The following is a 4,921-nucleotide window of genomic DNA, read 5'->3' on the forward strand; positions in this document are numbered from 1 at the left end:
CTGTGCCCAGCCCAGCCTCATCCTTCCCCAGGGTCAGGGCAGTGAGACACCAGACGTGTCCTTCCTGCAGCCTGTGTCCAAAGGACTTCAGCTGCTGCTGAAGGAAGAGCAGTGCTACAGCCAGACCTAAAAACAGCTCTTGAGGGAACAGCTAAAGGCAGCCTTTAGCAGAGATGAGCCTTCACCAAGTGGAAGGGTCTGAGCTGCACTGCGGGTTGCCAGTGCTATTCCCAGATGTCACACTCCAAGAGAGCTGCCAGAGCATCTTCAGTGGTGGGTGGAGGGAGAGGAAAGGTGGCAAACAGGCAGTTCTCTGGCTGTTTGCCCAGCAGAAGTGGCCACAGCCTTCAATCTCCATACTCACAATTCCTGCAGAGATCAGAGCAGGCCAGACATTTCTGCTTCCAACAGGGCAAAGTTCAAACCCTTACATAACACAGACAGTGGGAGCTGATTGCTGCCCCAGCTTAAGGTCCAGCCAGGCACGGAGCTCAAAGTTGTTCCAGCCTCAGCACAAACCAGGAGCAGAGCAGGGGAGAGCAGAAGGCAGCCCTGTAGCTGCCAGGCTCAGTGCGAGGGGAGACACCACAGGCACAGCCAGGCCCTCTCTGGGCTGTGCTCTGGAGGATAAAGAGGTTTCCCCATAGCTCACCAACCTGCCCCAGCTTGGCAGCTGCCCTCAGCTTGTTCCCCACAGCCTGGGCATCTCCCATGCCCACAGGGAAAGATGCTCCCCTTCCACAGGGTCTGACCAGATCCCAGCACAGCCCCAGCACTCGGGACTTGGCCTGGCTGCAGTTGAGGTATAGCACAGGTGCCTGTGCAGACACCTCTGCCTCCTTCCTCACTGCACACATAAATATCCATTTCATGCTCAGCTGATGGAGGATTTGGTTGGCTGGGTTATGATCCTGGGTGCTGCTCCATAGCTGGCTCTGCACCAGGATCTGGTACTGGAGGGACACAGTCTCTGACCTCCCTCCCATCAGCACTCCTGGCCATGGATGAGCACACCAGAGCACACTCGGACACCATCCCTGTGTTCATCCTGGCCCTTCTTCCACATCATAGTCTCCTGCAGCTCTCCTGCCCCTTTTGCTCCATTCCTTGTCCATAGGGATGTTATTAAGTCTGGAAGTGATCCTTGGATATTACCCAGCTCTCTGGGACCCCTCTTCCCTCTAGGACATTTACCCATAGGATTCCTCCAAGAGGGTCCCTGGAGAGGTCAGTTAGCTCTTCCCATGCTCAGGCTCTGACTGGACATCCCTGGCAGAATGTGGAGGCCTTGGGCCCTCCTGGCACCACAGAGCTGCACATCCCACCTGCCTGTGGAGTTGCTCCCCTCCCAGATGGATCCAGCTCCAAAATGTCTGTAGACCCACATGGTACCAGCAGCTGGAGAGGAACCTGTGTTCCTCCACAGCTACAGCATCACCTACTCACCCAGACACCCAGCTCTCCTCAGGGTGCTCCCTCAGGCACTGAGTGCTGCAGCAAGGCAGCACTGCTGGGTCCAGTTCTGCTCAGGATTTCGTTCTTAACGAGACACTTGGGAGCAGAATTTAGCAAGGAAGAAATCCTACACCTGGCCAAGGAGCCAACCTCGAGCTGGGCAGCACTTCCTACAAGCCCAGGGAGCACACATCAGCAAGCAGCACAGCCTTATGGAATTTCACAGCACACTCGTGTTGGGCTTGGCTTGGGAAGGTTGCAGAGCAAGTGGAAATTCCCTCCAGGAAGGGAAATCTAGGAGCCAGGCTCTTGTGCAAGTGAAACATTTGTCCCTGCTGTTTGGATACATTTTTCTCCCAAAATAAAAGGACAGGGAACTTGGAATGTGCAAGTTATCCCTCCAGGATACCTCATCCAGGAGCTGGGCACGACCTGATTCAACCTACAGCAGAGCTGCCACCCCTGCACACTCCAGCTGCTTCTCCTGGCTGCAGGCTGGCCAGGGACATCCCATGGCATGCCCCGAGCCCGGCTGGCAGTTGTGTAATGCAGCCTGGGCTGCTGCCAGGGCACGGAGCAGGGATCTCCCGAGGGATGTAATCCTGCCACGGCCTCGCTGCCTGCACATCCGAGAACAGAAAGGCTCCCGGTTCTCCCATTTCCGTGAAAACAAAGGATTCTGCGGAGCTCCACACCCTCTAGTGGAGGTGGGAGCTTGGCACACCGAGATGCTCCCAAATCCCACAGCTCAATTCAGGATCCAAGTGCCTGACAGCTCCCTGGCAGGGCTGGGGCACATCTGCAGGGTGTGACAGCGCCGAGGACAGTGCAGGTGTCACTTCTGCACAGCCACCTGCAGCAGGTAAACACCTGACTACAGTGTTCGGGCACAAAAGGATTAAACAAGAAAATAGAAAGTCAACTTTGAAAAATGGATTTTATTCACGTTCATCATCCATTAGGCACAACTGCTTTCTATTACCTACAAGAAACCCGGAGGGGGACTTTTTACAAGAGCATGGAGTGCCAGGACAAGGGAGAATGGTTTCAACAGGCACAGAGAAGGGTTTTAGGGAATTAAGGAGCGTGGGGAGGCCCTGGTATTAGGGAATTAGGGAGGGTGGGGAGGCCCTGGCACAGGGCGCCCAGAGAAGCTGTGGACATATTCAAGGCCAGGTTGGACTGGGCTTAGAGCAACCTGGGATAGAGGAAGGTGTCCCTGCCCATGGCAGGAGATGGTCTCTATGCTCCCTTTCAGCCCAAACCCTTCTATGATTCTGTGATAACCCAAAAAGACCACACAGGTATTACCAAACTGCAAGAAGCAGAATCACCTCCTGGTCCAGCCACCTGAAAATAAAAAAACCAAGATGTTCAGCCAGGAATGCTAAAGCCAGAGCCGCCATCCTACACACACCTACCTCCCCTGGATCAGTTTTAACTGAAGCATCATCCACCCCAGCTCTCACTAAAATCCTTCCCAAAAGCATCTCTACCACGTGCACTTCCAGAGCCAGATCACCCATCCCACAGCAACAACAAACTGGAAAAGCACTTCTTATTTTGGCAAGGAATGGTTGCCAGGAGCCAGGATCACTGTGGTGCCAGGTTCCCAGCACAGGCCTTCCCCACTCCCTTCCCACACCTGCCAGGGCACACAGTTCCCTGAGGTGTCCCCAGGTGAACCCCCCCTGCAGGAGAGAAACCAGACATGTAAACAAGAGAGCAAAGTACGCAACTTCAAACAAAGCTTTACATTTGCTCAAGTGCATAAACCACCTTATCACAATTCCCTGCTACGTGGGGAACAAAGTTGCAACTCAAACAGCATCTAATGATAAATCAAGTACACAAGTTCTCATTTCCATACCTGAGAGAGCACCAGTTGGATTTTGCAAAACATTTTCAAAAGAAGACTCAGTACACATTAAAAAACCCCAATCTAACCCGTTTTTCCTTGGATTAGCAATGCAGCTGTTGTATGCAGTATCATACATGACCATCAAAATGCTTCATGAATGTTCACACCTGTTACTGCACAGGTGAGGCCCAGCACGGAGCCCACCTGGGAGCTGCTCTCGGGCACGGGTGAGGCTGGCTGGTACCACCCAGCAGCCCTTCCCCAGCCCACAGACCCCCTACCCCTGCCCAGGGGGGCACACAGGCTCCCATGACTCACCTGGCGCTCCCTCACCTCAGGAATGGAAGCACCCAGTCCCACCTCTGTCACCACCTGGGGCTGAGCCCCAACAGGAAAGCCTGGGACACACAAAGTTCTGGGACACTCATGCAAAACCAAATCCTGCTCTGGCTGCTGGCCCTGGGGCTGGCCCTGCAGCCCCCTCCCCACCACACAGCTCACCCCTTACACCCCACAGGGCCCACTCAGCTCTCTCCCCCTCATCCCCACCCAGCTGTGGGCCCAATGCCTCCCCAGGGAGCAGCCACACCCCGGGGCTGTCCTTGCACAGCACCCCAGCCCTCCTTCTGACCTCTACACAGTCCCAAAGCCCCCACAGACCCCAAACCCTGCAGCCCCCAATGCTCCAGCCCCCCAAACCCTGCCTCCCACAGCCCCCACTGCAGCCCCCCCCCCCCACTGACCCCCAGGCCCTCACTACCCCACTACACCCCAACAATCCCCCCTGCACCCCCAAACCCCCCCCATAGCTGCATTCCCCAGCCCAGCACAGAATCCCACACCCTGTCCCCCAGGCCCTCACTACCCCCCTTCACTGCATCCCAAGCCCCCCACACCCTGTCTCTCCCTGCCCCCTCACGTTCACCCCTGCCTCCCACACCGTCCTTCAGCCCCACTGCAGCACCCCCTGCAACCCTACCCCCTTCCCCCCCGTACCTCAATACTTGCCACCCCGATCCCAAACCCCCTCTGCACCCCCAAATCCAGCCGCCCCCAAATCCCCATACTCTCCACTGCAGTACCTCATTTCCCCCCCACTCCGCACCCCTTCAGCGCCCCAAACCCCAAACCCCGAGCCCCCCAACGTCCCACACCGCCCGCAGCCCCCATTACCGCCCCTCCTGCACCCCACACTCTGCCCCCGACGCTCATTACCCCCAGCCCCCTCCCCGCACCCAGCACCCCACACCCCACTGTCCCCCAGCCCCCATCACGCCCCCCATGTCCCTCACCCTCCCTCAGCGCCCCCGCGCCCGCCATGGCCCCCGGCCTTCCCTCAGCGCCCCCGCGCCCGCCATGGCCCCCGGCCTTCCCTCAGCCCCACGCGGGCGGAAGCGCGGCCGGAAGGGCACCGAGAGCAGCTGCGGGCCAGAGCGTCGCACGGGGCACGGCCCGCCAGGACAGCGCCCTCGTGCGGCGGGAGTTGGGACTGCAGCGACCGGGACCCGCCGGGAGCCGAGCCCGGGAACGGGAGGGGAACGGCCGGGAGCGGAGCCCAGCGCTGTGAGCTTCGGGAGCGGCAGACAACGGGACCCCGTGCAGCTC

The 4,921-nt window shown here is 58.2% G+C and overlaps 1 long non-coding RNA gene and 1 other non-coding gene across 2 annotated transcripts; both read right to left on the bottom strand.

The window, feature by feature from the left end:
• Window positions 1–2,373: 2,373 nt before the first annotated feature.
• Window positions 2,374–3,997, bottom strand: LOC132336727 (uncharacterized). Its single transcript, XR_009488939.1, has 2 exons — window positions 3,635–3,997; window positions 2,374–2,805 (listed from the first exon to the last, which is right to left on the bottom strand). It is a non-coding gene; the product is annotated as an uncharacterized LOC132336727 (long non-coding RNA).
• Window positions 3,431–3,586, bottom strand: LOC132336878 (small Cajal body-specific RNA 16). The gene has a single exon (XR_009489015.1). It is a non-coding gene; the product is annotated as a small Cajal body-specific RNA 16 (non-coding RNA).
• Window positions 3,998–4,921: the final 924 nt, after the last annotated feature.

The sequence above is a fragment of the Haemorhous mexicanus genome, chromosome 20 (genome assembly GCF_027477595.1).
Source record: "Haemorhous mexicanus isolate bHaeMex1 chromosome 20, bHaeMex1.pri, whole genome shotgun sequence".
Classification (NCBI taxonomy): domain Eukaryota; kingdom Metazoa; phylum Chordata; class Aves; order Passeriformes; family Fringillidae; genus Haemorhous; species Haemorhous mexicanus.